A 16,894-nucleotide genomic window follows, 5' to 3' on the forward strand; every position below is an offset into this window, starting at 1 on the left:
TATTGGCAATCCAGCGTGTGTGCAGCCAGCCATGATAAGTGGTGCACCGAGTTAGTGGCACCTGAAGCAACCACCGTGTGTGCACCCTGCGATGATGCGTGGTCCCTGCGGGCCGCACTGGGAGCAATGTCTTTTGCCTACTGAATTCTGCCCTAATAAGTCCTTGTGGCGATGACTTATGGTGCAGTAAGTTAGTGGCACCTGAAGCACTCAGTGTGTGCGCACCCTGCGATGATGCGCGGTCCGGGCAGGCTGCACTGGGAGCAATGTCTTTTGCCTACTGAATTCTGCCTTAATAAGTCCACGTGGCCATGACTTATGGCGCAGTAGTTAGTGGCACCTGAAGCCCTTAGCGCGTGTGCACCCTGCGATGATGCGTGGTCCGGGCGGGCCGCACTGGGAGCAATGTGTTTTGTCTAATGAATTCTGCCTTAATAAGGGCACGTGGTGTTCACTTCTGGTGCACTGTGTTAGTGGTACCTTTGGCACTCAGCGTGTGCGCACCCTGCGATGATGCGTGGTCCGGGGGGGCCGCACTGGGAGCAATGTATCTTCCATACTGGACTGCGTCATATGCAATCACCACTCCATCTGAATTGTGAGCCCTGCTGTCTGCAGTGTAGATCGAAGGTAGTAGTCTGTACAAACATAAGTCTGAGGTGCTGTGCCGCTAGGTTCGTAGGGGACCTATATTGAGCAGGCCCGGGGCCATGGCACGAGGCACGTGGCAGGGTGAGGGCCACCGCTCTGGAAGACGCTTTGGTCTTCCCACAAGTGAACCACGCCCAGACCTCCGGCCTATTTATTCATACTCCTACCCTGGAGTGGCGTATGTTGGAGCAGCCCACTCCGCTTCCGCTTACAGGGCACGACGACACAGGTACGTGACCGAGATCTTCCCCTCTGCCTGAGGTAACATGGTTGCGTCCACTGTCCACAACACTAGAAGCACCAGCAGTATATGTACACATGCAGAGGTTTGTGCTCTGCATAGTGAGGTCTGTCCAGTGCATCACCGCTACACTTGGTATTGTGTGCATTATTATTGATGGGTGACTTGCGTCCTTCACCCATAGCGACCCTTGACCTTCCAGGCAGGTCGCTCCCCCCGCTGCAGCTCCGCCTGCACCCCCGCTGTCTCTGCTAAGGTTTGTTTCCGCTGTGCCTATTGCTTGCGTTGCCTGTCTGCCCACTCCTCTTCTGTGCCCCCCTGCCCCCCTGCTCACCGCTTTCTTCCGTGGCCCCTTCTGATTTCTGTACCCCTCGCCAAGCTCTGTGCCCCCTTATATTCTGTACCACTGACTTCTGTGCCCCTCTGATATTGTGTTTATTTGTACTCCTGTGCCCCTCTGATTTTGTGCTTTTTTGTACACCTGTGCCCCTCTGATTTTGTGCTTTTTTGTACTTCTGTGCCCCCTCCTCGAGTCCGTGCCCCGCGCGGTCTCCTTTCCCCTGTCCCCGCCACTGCCTCCCCTACGGCCCCGCCCCATCCACGCCCATTCACTCCACCGTCCCTCGCCTCCCACCTCCCAGCTGCTCCTCCCTCTCCACCTCCCCATATATGGCGGCTGCTGTGCAGCCATGCCTAAGGCAAGCCCGTCTGCGCCCGTCCGCGCCTGGACTGCACCCAGCGCCAGAACCCCTGGACCCCACAGCAGCCACGAGGACCACCGCCTCCGCTACGTCGCCAACACCCTCGTCACTCTCAACCCAGGAAAGACTCACACCTGCTGCAAGGCCGCCCCGAAGCGCACCCACGGTCCCTTCACCTGCCGGAACTGCAGCTTCTCCTGCCACAAAAGCGCCAAGACGCCTGCCACGACGGAACCCAACCAGCTCAGATGCATCCTGATCAACACCCGTTCCACACACAAACACACCGTCGAACTCTGGAACCTACTCGACACCGCATCACCGGACGTCGCCTTCCTGACCGAGACCTGGATGAACGAAGCCTCCTCGCCAGACATCGCCATAGCCATCCCAGACGGGTACAAGATCACCCGCAGAGACCGCATCAACAGGGTCGGAGGAGGAATCGCCATCGTCCACAAAAACACCATCAGGGTCTCAACAAACACCAACGACACCCTCAGCACCGCCGAACACATGCACTTCCAGATCCACACGGACCCCAAGACCACCCTAAGAGGCACCCTCATCTACAGACCCCCGGCCTCAATTCTGCGACTCCATCGCCGACCTCATCAGCACGCACACGCTGACCTCCACCGACTACATCCTCCTAGGAGACCTGAACTATCACCTGGAGAACAACAACGACAACAACTCCTCCACCCTGATCGACAACCTCGCCAACCTCGGACTGAAACAGCTTGTCATGACGCCGACCCACATCGCCGGCCACACGCTAGATGCCATCTTCTCCTCAAGCCCCCACGTCACCTTAAGCCACGCCTCCGAACTCACCTGGACAGACCACCACTGCATCCACTTCTTCTTCCGAAAACCCCTCACACACCACCGCACACTATAGACCCCCCACCGCTGCTGGGGCAAAGTCACTCCAGAACAATACAGACAAGCCTCGAACGCTCGATGAACGACTGCACCAACACCGTAAGCCCGCTGAAAAAACCCACCAGCAGAGACACCAGCAAAAGAGTCAGCTGGTTCACCCCGGAACTCCTTGACTCAAAACGCACCTGCCGGAAACTGGAGAACATATGGCACAGTGACAAGACGCCAGACAGCCGCGCTGCCCACAAAGACGCCATCCGCAACCACCACCACCTCATCAGGACCGCCAAAAGGACCTCCTTCACAGACCGCCTTGACAACAACGCACACAACAGCAAGGAGCTCTTCACCATCGAGAAGGAACTCTCCAGCCCCAGCTCCTGTGCCAACGACATCCCACCATCGCAAGCCCTGTGCGACTCCCTCGCCACCTTCTTTCACCGGAAAATCACCGACATCCATGACAGTTTCAAACCCCGGATGACCCCCACAGACCTCGCCGCACCGGACCCACCGCACCCCACCACCCACGACACCCTGACAACCTGGGCCAACGTGAGCATCGAGGACACAATCAAGACCATGGGAACAATCCACTCCGGATCCCCGTCTGACCCTCTCCCGCACCACATCTTCAACAAGGCCAGCAACTCCATCGCATCCCACCTGCACAAAATCATCAACCTCTCCTTCGAGACCGCCACCTTCCCTGAGAACTTGAAGCACGCAGAGATCAACACCCTACTGAAGAAACCCTAGGCGGATCCGAGCGACCTCAAGAACTTCCGGTCCATCTCCCTGCTTCCGTTCCCTGCAAAGGTCATGAAGAAGATAAACATCCAGCTCACCCGTCACCAGTAAGAAGACAACAACATCCTGGACCCTTCCCAATCAGGATTCCGCAGCAACCACAGCACGGAGACCGCCCTCATCGCTGTCACAGACGACATCAGGATCCTTCTAGACAATGGCGAAATGGCGGCCCTCATCCTCCTGGATCTCTCCGCCGCTTTCGACACCGTCTGCCACCGCACACTACGCACATGACTCCATGACGCAGGGATCCGAGACAAGGCCCTGGACTGGACCTCCTCCTTCCTCTCCGGCAGAACCCAGAGAGTCCGCCTCCCCCCGTTCCGGTCCGAGGCCTCCAAGATCATCTGCGGTGTCCCACAGGGGTCCTCCCTCAGCCCGACGCTGTTCAACGTCTACATGGCACCACTAGCATGCATCGCCTAACAGCACGACCTCAACATAATCTCCTACGCCGATGACACTCTGCTGAGCCTCTCCCTCACCAAGGACCCTCTCACCGCCAAATCCAACCTCCACCAGGGAGTGAAGGCCGTCGCAGACTGGATGGAGGACAGCCGCCTTAAACTGAACACAGACAAGACGGAGATCCTCATCCTCGGGTCCAATCCCTCAGCATGAGACGACTCATGGTGGCCCACGTCTCTGGGGACCCCCCTGGCCCCCACCGACCACACACGCAACCTGGGAGTCATACTCAACTCAAAGTTCACCATGACCAAACAAGTCAACGCAGTCTCCTCCACCTGCTTCAACACCCTCCGCATGCTCCGCAAGATCTACAGATGGATCCCGACAAACACAAGGAAAACAGTCACCCAGGCCCTAGTCAGCAGAAGACTCGACTACGGAAACGCCCTCTACGCCGGAGCCTCGTCCAAGCTCATCAACAGACTGCAGAGAATCCAGAACGCCTCTGCACTCCTGATCCTCGACATCCCGCGTCGTGTCCACATCACCCCCCACCTGAGGAACCTGCACTGGCTCCCCGTCGACAGGAGAATCTCCTTCAAGCTCCTGATCCACACACACAAGGCACTCCACAGGACCGGACCAGCCTATCTCAACAATCGGCTCTCCTTCTACGTACCCAACAGGAAACTCCACTCTGCTGACCACGCCCTGGCCACGGTCCCGCGCATCTGTAGAACATCTTCCGGAGGCAGATCCTTCTCCCATCGTGCCGCCAGGACCTGGAACACCCTCCCCCTCTACCTACGACAAACCGAAGACCTGCTGACCTTCAGGAAACAACTCAAGACCTGGCTCTTCGACCAATAGCAGCAGCACCCCCCCCACCCAGCGCCTTGAAACCCTCACAGGTATGTAGTGCGCTTTACAAATTACTTGATTGATTGATACTTGGTTGCCGCATCTGACAACATTCATGTATTGTGTGGCTGAGGGACCATGCGGTTTTTGGAAGGTCCGCTATCCTGTTCTGCGCTGCCTCGGTGGTAGTAGGGAGGGGGTGGTCCGAGGGGGATGTCGTGAGGCTGGTGGCAGGGGGTGTTGTGGCCTTCTTGGGTGTCGGAGTTGCATTATCACTAACTTTATGACATGTGTTGTTGTTCAGATGTGATTCTGGGATGGGCTCCCTTTCACACTGTAAGTAGTCATCCTGGTTTACACCAGTAAAAGGCAAATGTTAGATTCCTACTGCTAACGAGGCTTATTGCCTGTTTTTGGATCGCACCCCAGATTTGGCTGCTCGTTGAAAATATCGGGAAGTGTTTCTTTGGTGTTATTTTTGCTCGGGAATGCCTACTCATATTATTACCGTTAGTTGTTGCTGTCATTTGTGGTGATTTTTTTTTGCGGAAGCTATTGCTGGAAAACTGGGGATATCGGCTGTTTTCACTAGGTTGAGAATGGAATGATGATTGAAAATCACTGAAAAAACATGGGTTTAATGAACATTATAATTAGAAATTATCATTTTAAAAACCTTTGAAATTCACTGAAAAAACCATAGGTTTCAGGAACGTTATAGTTACAAATTATCATTTTAAAAACCTTTGAAATTCACTCAAAAAACCATAGGTGTCAGGGACATTATACTAACAAATTAGCATTTAAAAAAACCTTTGAAACTCACTGAAAAAACCATAGGTTTCAGGGACGTTATTGTTAGTTACACATTTCACTCATACAAAACATAGAAATTCAGCCGTTATAGTTAGTTGAGCTAACTATAACTCACGCCCCCGCAATGCACTGCTGATGACGTCACATATTACATCATTCATGACATGGTCAGTGACATCACTGATGACATCACTGATGACATCTCAAATGACATCACTGATGACATCACTGATGACATCATCCATGTGAAAATCTGATGCCACTCCTCATACCTTAATAAAACCTTTGATACACCCACTCTAAAATACAGACTACCATTTTCGAAACAATCGAGACACCAATACCAGTTACTATGGGCCCGATTCACAGAACTAACTTAAGACAAAATCCTAAACTTACTACTTTTGGTATTCACAGAAGGCATTTAGTAGTAGTAAAGTTAGGAGTTTGTCTTAAGTTTGTCCTAAGTTTGTCTTAAGTCTGTCTTAAGTCTGTCTTAAGTCAAACTTAAGACAAAATCCTAGCTTTACTACTACAAAATGCCTTCTGTGAATCCCAAAAGTAGTAGGACAGACTTAAGACAGAATTAAGACAGACTTAAGTCAGACTTAGGACAGACTTAGGACAGACTTAGGACAGACTTAACACAGACTGAAGACAGACTTAAGACAGACTTAAGACAGACTTAGGACAGACTTAAGACAGACTTGAGACAAAATCCTAACTTTACTACTACTAAATACCTTCTGTGAATACCAAAAGTAGTAAGCTTAGGGTTTTGTCTTAAGTTAGTTCTGTGAATCGGGCCCTACGTACGCACGCACTGATTCCTAGGTCTACACACACATCCACTCATTCACCCATACAGTCACTCATACATGCAGTGACTCATCAATACAACACTATTATCACTCACCCTGTAACACATGGTCATGGTGTCAAATAGCTGTAAGGACATGTGCTCTTTTCTACTTCTCTAAAATATAAGAAAAATGTGTCAGGCTGTCACAGTAATTATCATTTGCTCCTCAACAGAAGTACATGTGCTTTCAAATTGCCAATCAAATATCGTTTTCTGCCTAGAATCACACCATGAGTCTGTGTGCACACAGGAATTATTGTCAGAGATTTAATTCATTTTTCTCCTATTTTGTAAGACTTGGACTCGTAGGAAAGGATCAGCTCATGTGATAGGATTTGAAAAGTTGAAAAAAAAAATTGAAATGAATTAAAATTACATAAAGGTATTTTTTTTTAGTTTTTTGCAGGTATTGCTGAGCAAAAGTGAAAAAATATAAAGATGCCTATAAAGTCAAGAAAAAGAAAAGGAAAGAAACACCAACTATATTTGAAGACGACTGGTAAAAAAAAAATAGGAGGCGAAGCGTGTGTTGGAAAACAGAAAAAGTCTTCTGGTAAGAAAACTAAAGAATTTTTAAAAAATATCTTCCAAAAAGAAAAAAATGATCGAAAGATAAATTCAAACAGTGTTTCAAGTACAAAACTACAACAGAGTCGACAGCAAAAACAAAATGCTAATATAGACTCAGAAGTTAGGAAGAGATACTTAACACGGAAAATAGATTTTAAAAACATTCGTCGAGAAATGTTTCAGAGAAGAGTGATGTTAAATTTGCTGAAGGATGTGAAAAAATATAAGAAAAAAACAAAATTTTATAAGAAAAAGAAATTAATTGAAAGTATTGTTACCAAGGCATTAGAAATAAAAAAAAAACTATTCATTTTAATTTTGAACAGGATGCGTAGATTAGATAAATTAGTCAATGCAATGAAGTCACAAAGCAAAAGGAAAAGAGAAGTAAAAAAAAAAAACTTTTGTAAAGTGTTCTTAGGAGAATGGAAGCATAGTTCAAGTACTGAACCATTTTTCAAAGTAATAGTTTGTTGCATGCAGTTGACACCAATGGTAGAGCATATGAAGTTAAGGATGGGTGTGTAATGGAAAAGGAGAAAATGGTTCCAAGAAATGAGGAACAAGTGATTGCTGATGAGGTTATGGGGAGACGTCCTAAAGCCCCAGTGTACACTTGGAATTGTAGTAGTATTTGTACTGTGCGTCAGGAATCTATTGATAAATTACGTGACTTTCTAAGAGAATATAGTAAAAAGAGTGTTAAACAGAAGATTAAGGTGCTTCAAAGACTAGATCCATGCAGAGTGAGAGAGAATACTGGTTTGCAAGGACATTCTCTGGCTTGTCTATCTAGGAAAGTGTGTCAAAGTGTTTTTCACCATTTTAGGATGCTGGCTGTTCATCATACTGAAATGAGAAAGTTTGTGAGAACATTGTATTTTGCTAAAAGTCCAGCACTAAAGTTAAATGAGTTGAATAATGCTCTGTTCCGTGGATCTGTATCAGATGTAGTGAAGGTTACTGATGAAATTCAGTTTTGTTACTTTGGTCCAGAGCAAGAAAATGTAGAAAATGACACAGTGATTGATGAAAATGTGGAAGAGAATGTAGAACTCACTGTTAGTAAAAATTTTGAAGATGAAATGACAAAATTTACTATTATCTCTAATGAAAGACCAAATATTACTTGTATTTGTTGCCGGAGAAGCCAATATAAAATTCAAACAAGGAATGTTGATCTCTATAAAAAAAGTGAAAATGAAGATAATTATAAGTGGAAAGATTTTGCAACATATATATTTCTGGAAAATTGCTTTGATTTGGGTGAAGATCAGCGTATTTGTAAATACTGTTATAACAAGTTAGAAGAAAATAGAATGCCAGCTAGAGCTGTACATAATAATTTAGAATTGGTTGATATTCCTCCAGAACTTTCTGATTTAAATACGTATGAGTCTATACTCATTCAATGTGTCCATCCATTTCAGACCATAGTGCGTATGGAGCCAAAAACTGGTAAATTACCTCCTTCGGATTTACAAAGAGGTTTAAAAGGAAGAGTTGTCTATTTGCCATTGGATTTGAAAAAAAATATGGAAACAATTGATGCAGATACTTTGGAAAATGAACCATTAGTTATTCTGGTTAATGGTGTACCTACAAAGAATAAGAAAATTTGGCAGGAGCTGGTGGATGTACGAAAAGTACAAAGAGCAAATTTGTATTTGAAAAAAAATAATAAATGGTATGAAGCCATTTATATGGATGAAGATGAAGAAGAAATACTAGAAGACACAGGAATACCAACTGGGCAACTTGAAAAAGTGGATAAGTCAAAAGAAGAAGAAATTTATGAACATTTCAGCATACATCCTCTTCATTCTAAAGAAGTTATGGGAAACGCTATTGATCTGTTTCAGATGAAGAAAGCACAAGGAACTCCCGTGAGTGTATGGGAAGAGAGCTTGGAAGCTCGTTGTTTTCCACAGCTGTTTCCTACAAGAGAAGGAGGACGACATGATGAACGTCCAGTACAGATTCCTGCTTCGGAGTATCGGACTACAAGATTATATGCAGAAGATCCTAGATTTCGTCAAAGTATTCCTTATTTGTTCCATCTTTTATTTGAAAGTGACTTGTCAGCACTATCTTATGCAGTAAATCACATTTTGAAAACTGGAGTACATCTACGTACTGTGACTGCAAAGGATTTTATGAACAAAGTGCAACAGCGAGATGATCATTTGGAATCTCAATTGATCAATTTGATGGCTTGTCAGCGTGGGACTAATGAATATTGGTACCGACGCCATGGAGAATTGAAGTGTATGTTACGGAATTTAGGAACTCCTACATGGTTCCTTACCCTAAGCTGTGCTGAGTACGCTTGGGATGATCATCTGGATTTTCTTCGAGAGGCAAATTCAAATATTGAAAACATCCAATACAAGACAGCAGGAGAATTGTGCTCATTGGATCTGGTTAATGTTTGCAGATATTTCAATCATAGATTTGAGGCTTCATCTGCAATAAAAAAAATCCACCTCTTGGAGAAGTTGTGGATTTCTTTTGGAGAAAAGAGTACCAAGCCAGAGGTGCTCCTCATATTCATATGCTGTTGTGGATCAAGGATGCCCCAAAATTTGGAACAGATTCTGATGATGCAGTTTTAAGTTTCATCGAAGGATATGCAACATGTGCTATACCTAAAAGCACAGAAGAGAAAAATTTAAAAGAGCAAGTTTTACGTTTCCAAAGTCATCGGTGTGGAAAATACTGTCGACGAAAGTACAAGAGTAAAGATAAATTCTACAGAAAATGTCGATTTGGATTTCCACGACCTGTTCTTTCAAAAGGAAGAGTAAACAGTTTTATGTCAGCTGTGCGACATACTATTACAAGAAAATCACCTAAAAATACCTACAATCTAAGAAGAAAAGAAGAGTCAAAATATATAAATGACTACAACCCAGTCATTTTATCCATGTGGAATGCTAACATGGATATACAGTATGTGGCTGACAATTCTATTGCTGTTGCTCGCTATGTCACATCTTACATCACTAAATCTGAGAAAACGGAATTGAAGGAAATGTGGGAAGAGATTTCTCACGAGAAGACTGTCAGTAAAAAGCTATACAGTTTCAGTTTAAAGATGTTATCGCATCGAGAAATTGGATCCTACGAATGCTCAGATAGGTTATCATCTGCAAGTCTGTACTCAAAATCCAGAAGAATAATTTGGGCAAGTTTAGGTCTTGCAGGAATGCGAAATATGGTGCTGAAATCTATTCGAGAAATTGAATATTTAGCAGAGTTCGAACCAGAAAGTACAGACATTTTAAGAACAAACATGTTGGACACATATTATCCACAAAGAAGTCATCACCTTGAGAACATGTGTCTCTATGAAGTGCTGCAGAACTTTATTTTTAAACGGAATGCCACAGAAGATATCAACAATGGAAAATATAAAGTCATTGGTGAGGAAGGATGTTTGGTGAAGCAAACAAAAGGAAGTTTGATAAATCACCGGAAGCTGAGTTGCGACACCCCTGACAAAAAGGAATTTTACTACTTGGCACTTTTGAAGCTGTTTAAACCATGGCATTCAGAGGACGAACTACTTGGAGAATTCCAGAGTTATGAAGATTCCTTCAATGCTAGCAAAGACAGCATAGAATGCAGTACTTTCACAACTTATGTTCAAATGTTAAATGAAGAAATTGAACAAGAAGCAACAATTGCAGCTGAAGTAGCTAGAGACAGTTCTCAAGACAGTCAAAGTTCTGGGACATTCAGTCAAGATCCTCTAGGACAACCGATCGTCGAAAATGAAGCAGCAATAGCTATGAACGAAGTGGAAACAGCTATGAATCAAGCTCAGGAAGATTTAGTAGACTTAACATATTTGGAGGAGCAACTGAATGAAGAACAAAAACAAATTTATGAAGAAGCCAGACAAAAAATTGATCACGGATTACTACATGAAAATGAGAATGTATGTAAGTGGACAAGCAGGAACTGGAAAAAGTTTCTTAATTAATGTAATTAGAAGCTACCTACAGAAGAAAATGGAATCCATTTTGTCTTGTGTTGTTACTGCTCCAACTGGGTTAGCAGCGTATAACATCAAAGGAGTTACCTTACATCGTTTGCTAATGTTACCAGTAGAGCACGAGAACAAAATACAGTACCACAAACTAGCAGGAGAAGCATGCTTGGAAGTTTCAAAGGTATTGAAGAAAATGAAAGTACTCATTATTGATGAAGTTAGCATGGTATCAAACTTAATGCTTGCTTTTGTGCATTTAAGAATGCAGCAAATTCTGAAGACAGACTTTGACGTGTTATTTGGTGGAAAACACGTCATAGTTGTTGGAGATCTTTTGCAACTTACTCCAGTTAAAGGACAACCGGTATTCCATACTCTTACACATGAAGACACGAAAAAGTCATTAGGAAGTATAGGCAATGTAAATATTTGGACATATTTTGAGTATAAGGAACTCATTACCAATATGAGGCAAGCCAATGATGAGGACTATGCAAGTATTCTGAAAGATATAAGAATTGGACTACTCACAGAACATGGCAGAAAAGCATTACAGAGTCGATTGCTATGTAATTTGTTTCCAACAGAAGAAATAGTTCCAGAGAAAATATACAAGAAAATTGCGGAAAAAAATACTGTAATCTGCTTAATGCCAACACTACATGAATGCTCTGTATTCAATCAAGAACTTTTGAAAGTGGAAAATGAAGAGATCATAAAACTGGAAGCTGTGGATAAAATAGAACATGAACGAATAACTATTATATTGACAGGCTAAATTGGATTCTCTGTCACTGTCCATGTCATGAGTGATGTAATATGTGACGTCATCAGCAGTGGATTGCGGGCGCGCGAGTTATAGTTAGCTGAACTAACTATAACGGGGGAATTTCATTGGTTTTTTACGAGTAAAATGACCAGCTAACTATAACGTGTGTGAAACCTCTGTTTTTTTCAGTGAATTTGCAAGGTTTTTTTAATGCTAATTCCTAACTATAACGTGTGTGAAACCTATGGTTTTTTCAGTGAATATATATATATACATACACACCACACTAGCAACAGATTAGATTGCCCTGTGCCCACCCATGCATTGCTCAGTAGTATTTGCTATTCTCTTTTTTTTCCAGAGGAAGATAATTATTAACCCATTATTAATTAATTGCCTGCATCGAGTTATCATCCTTCCAGCACTAAAGGTTATACTTGTCCACTTCAAGGTCAAGTCAACTACTTCAGTTTGTTGTAACTTGTACAGGGCTATCCCTGCCACCATTATGTTTTATTTTACTTTGGCATTGCTTATCAATATCATTCATAATCACTTTCAACTTGTTTGGCAGTCTTTTTCTTGTGTACTCACTACTTACTGTACTTCTACTACTCGTTCCATAGTCTCCCTCAGGTGGCTGACTGTCTCATTTTCTTTTATTGCAAATACAACTGTCTATTACTGCTACCACCACCCACCATGGCACCTTAGGAAACCAAACCATCACCATATAGCCATTTCTTCGTCTAAACATCAATCACAGGTAAGAGAAGATGTTATATTTCATATAGGTACCCCAATATATGTCTAGGTAACATCGTAACCCTTCACCACATTCTCTCCTACACTACATACATATGGATTTGGAGGACTGACCTTTTACCCAGTTACAATACTACACATAAGTACGTAGGGTTTACCCTGGACACTGGCCTCATAAATTATGCATGAGGATTTTTAGTTTCTTGGAATCACAGCAGGACCATCATCTCCTGCATAATAACTATGTATAAAGTTCATTCCCGACATCATCCTAAATCCGACACTGGCACAGCAAGGTAGAACCCCTGGGGATACCTTAGGGTATATAAACATCACATCTTGCTTAGATAGTAAGAGGAGTTCACAACTTCCATGCCAACACACTGACGCGAGACGCTGAGGTTCGTGCATGCAGATACTCCAGATCGCAGTGGGCTGACATCCCTCGCGGGGTGTTCAGCTCGAGAAGAGAACGGGGTCCCGCAGGCAAACATCAGGTAATGGGGTTGGCTTAATCCTAGAGGGATTCTTGGCATCCCACCTACACAAATGCTAGGTACACTTACGTACATCAAGTTATGGTGCATCGTAGGAGTACGCATTTTATTGCCATGTATTTTATATACTTGCCTATATCGATGATTTTTGCAAAATTGTAGAAACCTACCATCTGTTTACTTTCTTAGTGCTGCTACTCATATATATATATGCTACTGTCTACTGGTGATTTCAGTGCACTTATTTTACGCTAGAATAACGACTGTTCAATAAATACTTATTGAAAACGTCCCAACTGTTTATTCTGTGTATCTCTCGGAGAACAAGTGAGCATGTGTGACTGAGCGAAAAGTAAGTTACTGTTTCCACGGTCCTGAGGGATCAGGGTTGTCATGTTTGATAGTTGCCAAGAACTATTCTCTCCTTGTTAAGAGGAGGTTATAGTGGCATTGCGAGCTAGCTGATACACTCCCGATGGGGGTGTCTGAAATCAGTCTGGACACCAGCGCCACATTGTATGTTGTCGAAACGCGCAGCTCCTATATAGGTCTTATAGGAATTACACGACAAAGAAGTGGGGGGAGTCAATAATATATATACTACAATGGAAATTAATTAATTGACATACCCACATCCTTCCCAGTACATTAACATACTACAAAGGGGTTTAAGTTGCAGAATGCATAGAGAGTAGTTATATCAAGAAAGGGAAAAAAAGACAATTGTAACCAATACTCTTAGCAAAACAGTAACACAAATTTAAATTACACAAAGGAAAATTTAATTATAGTGGCACAGTGGTATCCTCTCCTCCTCACTTCACTTCCTCTGCCCCTAAGAATTTGATGTGATGATTATACTTTCAGGCGCTATGTAGTAGTAGAATAGTAGAAGTATTATTTTCTCACTTGTTTAGCACAATTAATCTTATAGGCATGCCAGCTCAGTCAGCTTGTGCCCTAGACAGACATACTCATGTTGCAGACTCATGTTACTTAACTACTGTCTGCATGTGGGACAGCTGGACTACACAATTATATATTTCCCTTACGGCCATACTCTGTTAAATCTCAATGGCAAATGCTCAGACAATTTCACTTTCACCCTGACTACTGCAATAAGGCACATGATGATGGTTAATGATGACATGCTTATGGATGATGGGAAACTGCGGCACTACATCATGTCACTCATGTGATGATGATAACAAACTGAGTAAGTACTAGTTACCTTGCAGCTGATAGGCCACCCATGGCTGACACAGGGAGGGGACTGGAGCGGAGTCGGAGTGAGGCGATTATGGGTAGGATAAATAATAAACAACAGTTGATGGACAGAATGCAGAACAATGTCATACATTCACCCCAGTACAGAGATCTGGGCCTAAATCCATAGATTTTTTGCTCACCATGCCGTCCCAGTTTGAACCCAGCCATATGCAAATCAGTCTTGACCCTGTGCCTCATGGGAACAGTCCAGACCGAACTGCCAAGCCAGGTCCTCCCTGGACTGGAAACAAGCATCCTAGGACTGGTTTCGGGGTTTCACCCCTCTTCAGCCAGGATAGCTTGATTCCAGTGGCAAGGAGAGCACGGGACCCACGTTTGGGCATACCCTTCCCACTCGGGGTGACAAATGCAAAAACAACAGTTGATGGACAGAATGCAGAACAATGTCATACATTCACCCCAGGACAGAGATCTGGGCCCAGATCTGTGACTGTGGGTGAATGTTTTGCCAATGTGCAACATTCCGTCCATCATCTTCTGTGTTTTGCTGTCCACCCTATGTGGGAAGGGTAAGCCCAGAAGTGGGTCCCGTGCTTACGACGCCACTGGAGTCAAGCTATCCTGGCTGAAGAGGGGTGAAACCCCGAAACCGGTCCTAGGATGCTTGATTCCTGTCCAGGGAAGACATGGCTTGGCAGTTCGGGCTGGACTGTTCCCATGAGGCACAGGATCAAGACTGATTTGCATATGGCCATGTCTGAACTGGGGTGGCGTGGTGAGCAAAATAACAATGGATTATACCCAGATCTGTGACTGGGGGTGAATGTTTTGCCAATGTGCAACATTCCATCCATCATCTTGTGTGTTTTAGGATAAATAATAGTCATGCACAATATATATATGTTGTGCTTGCAAACTACTGTGAGTCAAGAGAGTATTCCATTCTGAAATACAAGTACAACATCAAAGCTTTGAATCAAAAAGCTTGTTTGCATTGCTCTTCTAGCATTATTATTATTTTATTCTTAATCTTTACCCTTGGCTCTGGTACTCTGGCACAGTTTAATTTTCTTTTACATTCTCTTCATCTAGTCTGACTGTATTCACCTACTCTATGATACCATCCAGGTATCCATCCATCCAAACATGGCTATCATAAACCGGCTTTCCCCGACAATATACATTTGTCATAGATATAGCCAACCACTACCCATGCCATGCGTCCTTGCTTGCCTTAGAGTTTGACCCCTCAATCCCCCGGAGGATTCCTTTCACCCATACAGTTTCACCCACTCAGACAGGCATCCTTTCGGCTTTCTCTTTCACCTTTCACCCATCCTTCAACTACCCATGCATCCTATTCCTATCATCTTCATCTGCCACCTATATGCATCCCGGGGCCCCTTCCATCACCCATGCATCCTTCTCTACCAGTCATACATGTCGTTTGATTGTTTGTCTTCATCATAAAACTGTCTTTGCTGAGTTGAAGATAGGTTGTGTCATTAGTTACTCAACTCCCGCCGCTAATGCTAATGTTTAAGTAAAGGATGTCTTCTTCAACTGTTCAGTGTTCACAACAACTTAGCCTCAGCAGAAGTACAGTGTACTAGTACTGCGCGTACACCCTTGCAGTGAGTGCATCATCATTCTCAATAAGTAAGGAATATGACTTACCACTGCCCACCACTGCTGGTGGCTCACGCCCTGTGTCTGCCGCATCTGCTCCATCCGTAGTGGCGATGCCCTCACCGCTGGCCCCAGCACTGGTGCTCGGTACGCCTGGAGAAAAAAAAATCTAATTTTTTAGATGCCATAAACGCCTCCTCTATTTATTTTTTTCATTAGCAAGATTGAAAATACATTATTAATAATACATATACACCACACACATCACCATCTACAATTCGGATACTAGAGTACAGTAGACAGTATGTCCTATCAAAAATAACTAAATAATATCCGGTTGGTCATTTTGTTGGTGGCTATTTTTGAAAAGCCTCTCAAGAAGTGGACAACCCAAAGGACTGGACTCAGTGGCTAGAGCTATTGGTGCATCGCACGAGTGGCCAACAGGGCGGACATGAGGTCTCTCTTAGTTGGAAAATAGTGGTGCCATCCTCCTACTCATACTTCCTTCCAGCCATGGTGCACGGTAACAGTTGTTCAGTGTTCCCCATTCAATTGCTGCTACTTAAAAAAGTACTAGGCCTGGATTAGAAAAAGTAAAATACACCACTTTGGGGTGTCCTGTCCAACGTGAGTGACCAGCATTACTGATTGAGCATGATCATTGATGAGACAGTAAAAGAAACTAAAACCTTCTCATCTCACAATTCACAAACTTGCGGATAATACCTTACTTGGGTATGAAATCTGCACAGCACATTAGTGCTACTAGTAGTAGTAAGGAGTCCTTACTAGTATTAGTACTAGTACTAGTGATAGCCTAGGACCAATGGGTTTTCTGAGTCTTACAGTACCACTACTAGGCAATCCACATATAAGGGGAGAGGGAAAGCTGAGTGAAACCCAGAAGAAAGCAAGCTACAGACAGACTGATACAAAGTCAGCAGAAGTTAGTCAGATGCAGTTTGATTTGATGTAAAAAAAAACACAGACACTAGAAGAAACAATGTTAGTAGTAGTACCAGTACTTAGTAGTAGGTAATGGAGCAAAAACAAGAATTTAGCAACAGATAGATTGAAGAGGATTTTGGAAAAATTCAAATTAGGAAATGGAAATAATAGAGTGGTAAAAGTTAGGGAAATATTAATATATAACACCAGGAGGACTTACTGGGGCCAACAGCAGAGCCATC

Source organism: Triturus cristatus, chromosome 4_1 (genome assembly GCF_964204655.1).
Source record: "Triturus cristatus chromosome 4_1, aTriCri1.1, whole genome shotgun sequence".
Lineage (NCBI taxonomy): Eukaryota > Metazoa > Chordata > Amphibia > Caudata > Salamandridae > Triturus > Triturus cristatus.